Raw genomic sequence first — 11844 nt, forward strand, 5'->3', positions numbered from 1 at the left:
ACATAAAAGTGGAAAAGAGGTGGCTGGAGTTGTGGGTCAGCATTAGAGCACTTGCCTAGTATGTGTGAGACCCTGGGTTCGATTCTCAACACCAATATAAAATAAAGTGAAAGTATATCTAAGGTATATGTGTGTGTGTGTGTGTGTGTGTGTGTGTGTGTGTATATATATCAACAGATATGCAAATCTTAACATAAAAATATAAGTGATATGAAAAATTGTAATAAGACACCTCTTAAGGTCTGTAATTCATCAATAACAGACTTCAAAAATATCCAAATACTGGGTACAAATTTTTTTTTTAAAAAAAATGATCATTTAAAAATTATAGGATTATCAGATGATGCAAAAAAATCTCAAGAAATTAAGGAAGTCAGTACAGGATATAAATGCTAAATTCAATGAAGAGATAGAGATATTTAAAAAACTAACAGAAATTTTGAAAATGACAAATCAAAAATTGAATTGGCTATGTTTCTCTAATACATTAGATTAAGTAGAGGACAGAATTTTAGAGCTTGAAGATAAGGTGGACATCCTTGAATATTCAGACAGTATTAAAAAAAGTAAGAAACTACAAATCTAATAAGAATTGAGAAAATATTAAGGGACCAAACTTAATGTTCACAGACATTAAAGAAGGATCAGAGATACAGGATCATGGCAGTGATATAATGGCAGAAAAATTCCTGAAGACTTGGGAATGAGATGAACATCCTGATACTGGAAGCATTTAGAACCTCAAATAAACCAGGCCAGAAAAAAAAAAATAAACTTCTTCACATCTTATCATAATTACAATGCCAAAATTTCAGTTCAAAGAAAGTATTTTAAAAGCCAGGTCACATTAAGAGAAAAATATATCAGATTAACATCCAATTTCTTAACAGAAACCCTAATGTCTAGGATGGCTTAGAACAATGTATTTCAAGTCCTGAAAGAAAATAACAGCCAACCAAGATCATTCTATCCAATAAACCATCAGAATTGTACTATCAGAATTGAAGAAAAAATAAAAACCTATCAAGATGAGCATAAATGAAAGGAGTTCATTATTACTATTCCAGCATTGCAGCAAATACACATAGAAAAAGAATATAAACCACAAAGAGATCTTAAAAAGAATAAATTGCATTACAACTGCGGGTGAACATATACCAGTCAGGATAGAAGCAAACCTTAAATGTAAATAAAATAGTTAAGAAGTAACACATTCCTCTCTAATGACAGTGAATATAAATGGTCTCATTTTTCCAAATAATAAACATAGATCATAACACTGGACAAAAAATAAAAGTCTCAATTATTATTGCCTGAAAGAAATATATCTATGGTCAAAGATATTCACAGGCTAAAAGAATTTTAAAAGTGACATTTCATGTATATGAAACTTGAAAGCATGCAGAAATATCTATTTATACCTACCAAAGCAGATTCAAGCAAAATTAGAGGAGAAAGTGCAGGTCACCATATCTTGGTAAGGGGAACAATCCAAAAAGAAAATATAAAGATAGTAAACATTTAGGCCCCAAACATTGGTGCATCTGATGACATAAAACACAATGCAACATAAAGATTCACATAGGACCCAATATAGTAATAGCAGGTGATTCCAATATACCTCTATGATAGATCATCCACATACAAAATTAACCAGGATACTACAGAGTTAAACTGTAAATCAAATGGATTTAACAGATATTATAGAGTATTTCATCCAACACAGCTGAATACACTTTTTTTCAGCTTTCGCCAAAATAGATCATCTTTTAGTCAACAAAGTCATCATTAGCAAGTATTAAAAAATTGAAATGATTCCACATATCCTGTTTCAATAGTAATGGAATAAAATTAAAAATCAACAGCAACAAGAAAACCACATATACAAAGACATGGAGATTAAACAATACACACTGTAATGATGAGTGGATCATCAAAGAAATCTGACAAGAAACTAAAAAATTCTAAGACTCAACAAGATTAGAAGTACAACAAACTGGGTCCAAGAAGCTGCTGCTGCAGCCACTGTTTAAAATCTGGTGTCTCTGGGGGCCAAGGGATCTGCCGGTGGGTGAAAACCACAGAAAGTGTTGTGGCCTCAGCATATCGCAGTGCTCAACCCCTCTCCTCAGATGCACTGAGTCCACCATGGGAGCACATTTAGCTGCTACTGTGGTCTCCAGCTGTGGAGGTCCTGGGTTCCAGGTAGCGATGAAGTGATAGCAGTGCCCTGCTGCTGAGTTCCTTCCTGCCCCCTGTCTGCCTAGGCGCAAAGGAGGGTCAGAGGAAGGCCTTGCAGTGTGTCTGCCTCTATGCCTCACAGCCTCCCACCCCAGGGTCACTGCCTAGGGGTGCCTGCTACCCAAACCTTTGCACTACAGCTGTGCAGGGGTGCCTACAGCTGCCATCTGCCACCCTGAGGCAACCACTCTCCACTCAAGCTGACACTGCTGGTGTTCCTGGTCATGCTGCTGATTGTCCTGCTGATGATGATATGCAGAACTGGCCTTAACACAATCAAGGCCATAAACAATAAACACAGTGTCAACATTGTATGGAATAGGGAAAACCTGAAAGGATTTCCTTTAAAATCAAGAACAAGACAAGGATGTCCACTCTCACCACTCTTATTCAATATATTTTTTGAAACTCTAGCCACAGCAATTAGGTAAGAAAGGGAAATAAAAGGGATTCATATAGAAAAGCCAAATTGTCTCTGTTTGCAGATGATATTATCCTGAACTTAGCAGATCCAAAAAGCTCCACCAGTACACTTCTAATGATGATAAACAAAGTCAGCAATGTAGCAGGATAAAAAACAACATATAGAAAGCAATCACTTGCCTATACACTACTGATGTATCTGTTGAGAAAGAAATTAGAGGAAAAAATCATGAACAATAGCTTCTAAGAACTTAAAACAGCAACAAATTTAACCAAAAAGATGAAAGACTTCTATAAGGAAAATTTACAAAACATGAAAAAAATAAATTGAAGAAGACAACAAAAGATGGAAAGACCACAAATATTCATGGTAGGAAGATTTAATGTTGTTAAAATGGCCATACTACCAAAATCAGTAGCTCCAGTCATTGAACAAGTGTTGCCTTGAGTACTTGCTTCCAAGACACTGGTCAGGAGAAGCTGAACTAATACAAATTGAAAAATGAATCTTCAGAATTGAGTGTTATCCATTACTCATCCCTTTTTGGGATTTTCTACTTCCATTCCTAGTAGCTGGGAAGCTATGGATTAAATGCCTTGACCCCAACTTAAAATATTGAAGACTTAATCTCTAATGTGATGGTGTTAGGATGTTGGGGACTTTGGGAAGGAGCGTCATGAAAGTGAAGCTCTCAAGAATGAGCTTAGCCCTCATGAACAAGCGTCCCCTCTTCACTATGTGAAGACACAATGCAAAAACTGCCATGTACAATTCAGGATGACGGTCTTCCCCAGAACCCAGCCAAGGTGGGCCTCTAATCTTGCACTTCCAGTCTCTAGCAAGATGAGAAACAAGTGTCTATAGAAATCCAGAGACCTCACAAAGATCCACACATGGACCCACACACAGACCCTACAATGACAGATCCGAACAAAGACCCACACAGAGAACTTCACAGAGACCTCTGACCACTAAAACAAAAGATATCTTACAAGGATTGCCCTCAAAAATAAGGGAATAGATCCTTATACAGATCTCACAGAGACCTCCACACAGTCCTCTGACAGAGATTTACAATGAGACCTCTTACAGAGACCTAAGGCAGAGACCTGCCAGAGCAACTTCTCAGTGCCACAGGCTTCACACAGCTCCCTCACAGAGATATCACTCAGCCTCTCAGGCCCTATGGAAGCTTCAAAGATTCTCACAGAGATCTCACAGAGACCCCAGAAATTTGACTATACAAGAAACCATAGAAACAGTACAGAACTCTTGTTGCAACAACAAAACCTCACAGAGATTTCCCAGAGACCTTACAAAGCTCACCCTCAGAGACTTTCCCCAATGAGACCTCTGACACAGAACAGCACAGAGAAGCCTCACATAGAAACTTGTGTGGAGGCACCATAGGATGATCTCTCCCATAGATAACACAGAGTGACTGTCTACAGAGAAACCATGCACAGTTACCAGGTGATGGTGCTGGAGTCTCTCAGGGAGTCCTTACACAGTTATTTACACAGGACCTCATGTTGCCTCATAGACCCAGAGAACCTCAAAAAGAGATTTTACAGGTTTCCCACAGAATTCTCCCATATACACATCACCCAGAGACAACACACAAAGACTGCCCCAGAGTGTCCTGACAGAGGTCTTTCCCAGATCTCCTACAGTGCCCCTCAGGCTTACAAAGCCCTCACAGTCTCCCACACAGACCTCCTCCTATATAGACAACCCACAGTTGAGAGTATGTAGATATCTCACCACAACAGAGACCTCAAAGAAGATAAATCTTACAGAAAATCCTCTACACCTAGCTCCACAGAGACCTCACACAGTTTTCAAGAGACCCCACTCAGGTACTTCATAGATATTGGATGTTAATCATGTATTGGGTTGTTCCCCAGAATAAGATATTGGGACCTGAGCCTTTCCCTCTCCCTATTTTCTTTCTTTTTCTCTTTTCTTCCTGGCCACAGTTTTCCTCCAGGATATTATATTGCCCAGCCTCAGGTCCAAAGGCAATGAGGCCATGCAGTCATGGATTGTATCCTCCAAACAATGAGTCCAAATTAATCATTCCTTCATTCATGATGTTGATCTCAGATATGTTAATTCTGTGACAGATGACTGACTACCCCCCCACACCAAATGGTGTCAAGAGTGTGCACATTTTTGTGACCCTACCTCATCAGGTGATTCAGAAGACTTTGGAACTTGTTTTCAGGGTATATGGAAAAGCTTAGAGAAACAGGCTAGAGAAAGCCTGGAGTGCTAGGAGAGAGCTTTGTAGGTGATGCTGATTTGAGGTTTAGAGGTGAAATGATTGGATTTTGAGAGCTTAATCCTAATGAGTGCATTAAACCACTGGTATGGATTCACTGCATGGTAACTGTAGGCAAGTAGGTTAGACCTAGAAGTAGTCAATCAAAGGGGGCATGCCTTTGGGGTCCATAGTTTGTCCCTGGTGATCAGAGTTCTCTGCTTCCTCATTGCCATATCCTGAGCTGCTTTCCCACTCCCTATACTTCCACCACTATATTCTGCCTCACCTTGGCCCCAGAGCTATGGAGTTGGTGTTCAGTGGAGTGAGACCTCTGAAACCATGAGCTAAATAAACTTTTTCTGCTCTAATTGTTGTTGTTAGATCTTTTGGTCACAGTGATGTAAAAGGCAACTAAAACAAAGACTGATTAATCCAGCAGAGAATATTTCAAGGCAGTATAGCATCTGAGATATGGCCTGGGTGTTTCTAGTGGCTTTCAGCCTGATTTACAGTAGGGCTCAGGAGCAAAAGCCAGAGTAGAAATACTTAAATTACTTGCAGGCTTTCCAGAAAAAAAAAAAAAAAAAACCTTGTAATGTTGGGGCCAATGATGGTGTGGTTGGTAAAGACAGTTCTGATACACAGAAGCCACATTTAGGCATCTCAGGAATGGGAAGGACCCCACCTTCAGAAGGCTCAATGATTTGTGGAAAGAAGAGTTTCAGGGTGCCTTGCTTGTACAGGGAAGCCTTGGAATCCTTATGTCAAGATTTATTTTGCTGTGTAAATAACACCATATGGGCTGACCTAGGCCTTGGTCCAGGTGGGCCTGGCTAATGTCCTCATTCACAGCTTACCTTGGTATTGTTCATATGATGCTGGTTATTAGGCTTACAGAATGAAGAGTTGTGGGGTTGTGAAAGTTTGAATCAGTACTTCAGAGGAAAGGCTGGTGGCCAGGAAGAGCATGTCACAATTAGAGTGCAATCCAGTAGCCCCAGAAACAGTGATTTGTCAAACTGTGAGAGTGGAGCCAGTGTTTTGGTGGAGAGCTCAGTAAGTTAGCACTGTCAGTCCTATGAAACACCTGCTCAGGGAAGTGAAAGTCAGTGAGCACACCCAGCTCTAGGGAGTGGTCCCTCATCACACCAGGCTGGAGGGGTGAGGATGCTCAAGCACTCGAGGACCACTATCACACCATCACGTGCCCTTGTTGCATACCTGGAGCACTAGACTTAACATGTGCCCTGCTGTGATTTTTCAGTTTCCTACTTGCTGGTTTCCTGTTCTTCCCTTAGGGGCTAGTTGTGTTTCCCCTGTGCAGTTGTATCTTAGAAACATGTTAACTTTCTTTTTGATTATGAAAGAGGATTTCAGCTAATGTAACTAACTTCAAAAGGTTTGATCGTGCTGCTTTGCTTCCACCCTTGACAGCCAGTAACTCAAGAGGCAGAGAGGAGGGAGAGCAAAAGGCTTCATTTCCAACAGGGCAGTGTTTCAGAGATGAATGGCTAGCTCCTGGCTTCATCTTGCTTAGTGCTGCTGAGTGAAAGTATATACAGTGTGTTATGTGGGATTGTTCTCTCAGTCTTCTGCAGTAGGGCAAAAGGACAGTTCACTGGTCTTGATAATATGTCCTTTAGAGGGGGCTGGGGTCATGGCTCAGTGGTAGAGAGCTTGCCTGGTATGTGTGAGGCATAGGGATCAATTCTCAATATTGCATATAAATCAATAAAGATCCATTGACAACTAAAAATGTATATATTAAAAATAATTTCCTTTAGAGGAGCTGGGGTTGTGCAGGTCCTATCTGGGTCCAGTGGACACTGAACCATTTAGACCTGTGAGTCTAAGAAAATGAGATTGTTTAGATGCTTGCATTCTGAAGGTGTTTTGCCTGGTTTCCATGCTAGTCAGTGTCTTCTCTATGCTTCTGCCAATACCTTTTCATTTGGAAATTTCCTGTGACCTAGTAAGGAGGAGTGCCCAGTGCAAGGGTTAATGCTTTTAACTGACTCTATGGTTAGTCATTAAGACAGGAGTAAGGATGTGGGGAGAAAAGAAAGCTATGCTTGTGAATAAAAAAAAAGAGAGTGGCAGAAAAAAAAACCCTTTCAATTCAGGGTTCAGCATCACTATGTTCCCTTAAGTCTCAGAGGAGACTTTGAACAAGGACTATTGAGAAATGCACTGTTGATATTTGTGGACTCTTGGAGTCCAAGTGCTTATCTATCTATCTATTAATTTATTTAATTTATTTTTGCTGTGAGAGGGACATGAGCTTTTGGGGACAAGGAGTAAATTTTCTGGTATTGGCATTTTGTGTCCCTCAAAGGCTCACCTGTTAAACATCTGGTTCCCAGCTGATAGCACTATTCAGAGGTGTTGGAAAGTGGAGCCCAGTTCGCTGGGGATGTGCCCCTGATGGGGTACTGGAACCCTAATTCACTTCTGTCTTTGTCCCTCTCTGCTTCCCAGCAGCCATGAGGTGATCAGTTTTTCTCTGCCACACACTCTCTGCCAGATGTTCTTATTTGCTACAGGTCCAGAGGTAAAAGGGCCACGTGACCATGGACTGTAATCTCTGAAATCATGAGCCAAAAATAAATCTCTGTTCCTTTGAATGTGTTGATCTCATGTGTATCATCACAAGTTTGGAAAGTGATCAGGACAGCTCCTGTCCAAAACACAAGAGGCCCCAGACCTTCCTCTAAACAGATCCACCTCTTTTGTCTGAATGTAGCACAGGAAAGCTGATAATTTACTCGCTCATATTTTGAGCAACAAACATGCCAGTAATGTTTCCAGATTAGAATTTGGGCATGTAAGGATGCCAAAGGCCTCTTGTGTGAGAACACTGCAGACCCCATTCAGAAATTGGAGCTGATGTGGCTGAAGGGGGAGCCCAGGTGAACAAGCCCAGCCCTGGCATGGGAACACACATTGCACAATGGTCTGGCCTTCCAGATAGGAGACATCTATCTGGGCTGACAGTGGATACTCAAAAGAGTCTATTTGGGGTGATCCTCTCCTTTAGGTACCCCTTAAGTGTCCCAGAGGACCTTCATCTCCAGAGGCATTATCTGAGAGGGCTCTTTTCCTTTTTGAAGGGTTTTCCTCTGTATTGAGCAGTTACTGAGTGACTGGCAAGTACCTTTCATTTTTATAGGAGGGAATGTGCTCTCTGCTTTGTACTTTTATAACACCAAGGTATGTGCCTGAAGTCTGCACCTTCACTCCTCCACCTCTGTGTGCAGGGCCCACAAGATCAATATCAGTGAACAAAAGGCTAACTGGATATGTTAATGTTCAGACTGTGTGTGGTTGTGTGTATGTGTGTGTGTGTGTGTGTGTGTATGTATGTGTGTGTATGTGTGTGTGTGTGTGTGTGTGTGTATGAACTTGTGCCTCTAGCACCAGGACCTCTAGCACCACAATGTACTGAGATAGAAGAACAGCCTTCTACTTTGTCCTTGATATGCTGAGGGGTAGTAGAACAGCCTCCAAGGCATGAACTACCTGTTATGTTCTAGCCATCTGAAATTTAATTTGTTTGGCATTTAACATACTCATGCCTCCTGTCAGAAACATAAGCATGAAAATGCAAAGTCCCAATTACATAAAAAAGGGTCTCATGGTTTCGGTTGCCCACTAACCAGCGTGGCTTTGCCAGCATTCATCCTCACTGTGACCCTGTCAAGACAGTGGAAGAGCAGCTTTGCCAACACTTTTTCTCACTGTGACCCTGTCAAGACAGTGAGTGGGGGATCGCCTTCACCAGATGACCATGACCCTTGACACCCAGGCATCCTCCTGGCTTCCCAGCACCTTGTGCTGTCCAGCAAACTGTCCCAGACAAGGATCTTCACACAGACCCCTTCATCCCTGGAGGCTGAGCACTGCAAAACCTCATTTTCAAAGAGGAGTCCTCATCCCCATTCCTCTCCTGCTGACAGTCTAGGAAGTGAGTTACAGCTTGACCTCAACTCATGCAAGAAAGACATCCTATTCTGGATCTCATCTCCAGGTTTCTGGAAAGCAACATGTGACTCTGGGGCTAATTCCTAATGCCCAGTATTTGAGAGAAAGTGTCAGTCATCAGACCCTAGAGAAAGGAGTAGAAGCACTGGTTAGGTGTGTGATATCTGGTGAGTCAATCTCTCAGGTAGGGTCTTGGTGAAATCTCACCTTCACTATATCCTGCAACACAAGGGGCAAAGGATCCTTGTCACTCAGGACTAATTCTGCTAGTTCCCAGGAAAGGGAGGGCAAGGGGAGGGTACTTGGAATTTAGGAGGAAGGCAAAGCGTGGGTATTGGGATGGTAGAGGGAGAGAGGTACACACCTGGAGCAAAGTTATACATCATGGGAGTTGACTGTCAAGAGTGAGGAAAAATAGTTTAGTAGGGAAATGTTCTCATGGCTGCTGCCTTCTGCTGTGGTGTCTATGCTACTCTGTGGGGTGAGGACTGAAAGGGGGAGTTATCTGCAGATTCCATCCCTCAAGGTGCACAGGTGCAGGGCCAAGCCCTTGCCTCCACATTTAGCCTCCACCACTTCCACTGATCCTGGAAGAAAAACAGATCAAAAGCTTAACAGAAACCAAGTCATCACATTTTTCACATGGACTCAGTTAATGTAAGGGGCCTTCTCTGTACATCCCTTCATAAACTGTATCCCTTAAACATCTCTGTTACCAACTGCTTAAGGGTTCAAACATCCATCTGGAGAGCAGCCACAAATAGGCAAAGTGTACCTTCCTTAATATTAGCTGCTCTGAGTTTCCAAGGCCAACATCTCTCAGATATTAGCATTCACAGCCCAAGAGTGAATGCCAGGGACCCTCAGTATCCAGAGGGAGCAACTCTGCAACTGTGTTCCTGACAGGAGGAGCCAGCAGCTACTGAAAGTTCCCTGGAACCCTTTAAACAGCCAGTCCTAGAAGCTCTTAGCAGCTCTCCACTGCTGTCATTCTCTTTAATAGCTGCTCTCAAGGTGACCTTCCCAGGCTGCTTTCAGTGCCAGCAGCCTTTACTGTTAGCAATTGTTCCTGCAACCTGTTCCACCTGCTCTACTTGAGGTAAAAGTTATGAATAAGTTAAATATAACCATTTAATTGAGGCCTCACTAGGAGTTATGTTGTACCACAAGGGGAAGCAGTACATGTACTTTTTGTATAGAGAGATGGGGACAGAAGCACTCTTGCTTTAAAAGGTGGGCACAAGAACATACAGTGTCCTTCCAGAAAATCATGGGACTTCTCTGAGTTATGGGTAGGGAAGAGGCTCCTAACACTACAGACAAGGGGCAGCTGAAAAGATTCAAAATGAGACTGAAGGATGGGGTCCGCTAGAACATACCTGTGACCAAAGGTAATTCTGTGTCACAGTGACATAATTGGAGCAGCCATGGATGTCAAACACAAGGAAACCAATTTTTCTTTTCTTTCCTGTCCTGTCCTTTCCTTTTCTTTTTTTCTTTTTCTTTTTTTTTTTTTTTTTTTTTTTTTTTTTTTTTTGCAGTGCAGTGGATTGAACTCAGGACCTCACACATGCTAGGCAAGTACTTTATCACTGAGCCAAAACCCCAGCCCCCCAAATTTTACTTAAATGCTTCCTGGGAAGGTTGGCCCTTTCTCTTCTGTCTCATTTAGAAGGAGAGTTGCTTTTGAGCCTTCAGTCTTCTGATCCATTTAAGCATTTTCTAGAATTGCCCATGGAGATGGCATTTTTCTTAGACAGCTGTTTTCTGATCCTGTGGGACAGGCTAGATAGCCAGGCTGAACAAATATTTAGCATGGCCAAGGCCTTCCTGCATAGGTGAACAAGGCTTGGTTTCTAAGGAAAGAACTCATGGCTCCCTTTGAAACTTCAACTAACATCAAAATCAAGATACACTCCTCCTATTGTAATGACTCCCCAGATACCTACCCAGACAGCCATCCTACTGGTCACTGCCAATAAGTTCCAGCAAACAGGGGAGTGATGGACCACGTAAGTTGGAGCATCAGTCAGCACTGAGGTGAGCTGGGGCAAGCTGATCCATCACCCTGCAAGAGCTCCACCGGCACACATGGGTGATGCCCACTGCAGAAGCACACTCTGCACAGCCCTGCAGTGCAGACACACCACTGAGCATGCACAATTCAATGACCTGAACCTCTGGCTTCCCAAAGCATACAGAAAATGAAAGTGAGGAAAACCAGAGTGGGATTGGGGCTAACTAATAGTGTTAATGTTTTCCAAACCCTAATTAGCATAAATTGGGTCCATTAGCATTTGTATGTTTCCAGAGCCTAACCAGTATAAGTGTAGACACAACATAATGACCCAAGGGCAATATAAACCCCTAAATTAGCACACTTGGGAAGAGAAAGCCTGCTATCATATCCCCTCTTGCGCTACAAGAGATCTACATTTCTTCAATAAATCCTACCATTACATTCACTCTTCCTGGTCTGTGGAGTTCATTCTTTGAATTTGCAAGAAGATCCCAGAAAGAAGGAGTTGATGGTGAACCCCTGGGGTCTGCATCAATATATGAGGATATAACCCACCTTTGAGAGAGGCACCATAACCCACCTTTGAGAGAGGCACCACTTCTTAGCTGCAGAGATATTCAACTTACACAGACCTCACCTGCCAGCAGAAGCAGAAAAACTCCAATTTCCCCTGCTAACAGAAATAGAGAATCAAGTTTCTGTTTGTGCCCAACCTAGGGCTTCTTTGGAGAGTGAGTGAAATGGGCCTACAAATGACCCCTTATTTTCTGGAGTTCTACGTTCCTTTCATAAATCTATCTCTCTTTCAAAAATAATGGATTCCTGTCGCCCATTTAAAATTGGATAGTGCAGCTGCTGTTCTAAAGCCCCAAGTGAGAGACTTACTGGAGGCTTCTTCAATCCCTTTCATCA

The sequence above is a fragment of the Callospermophilus lateralis genome, chromosome 17 (assembly GCF_048772815.1).
Source record: "Callospermophilus lateralis isolate mCalLat2 chromosome 17, mCalLat2.hap1, whole genome shotgun sequence".
Taxonomy (NCBI): domain Eukaryota; kingdom Metazoa; phylum Chordata; class Mammalia; order Rodentia; family Sciuridae; genus Callospermophilus; species Callospermophilus lateralis.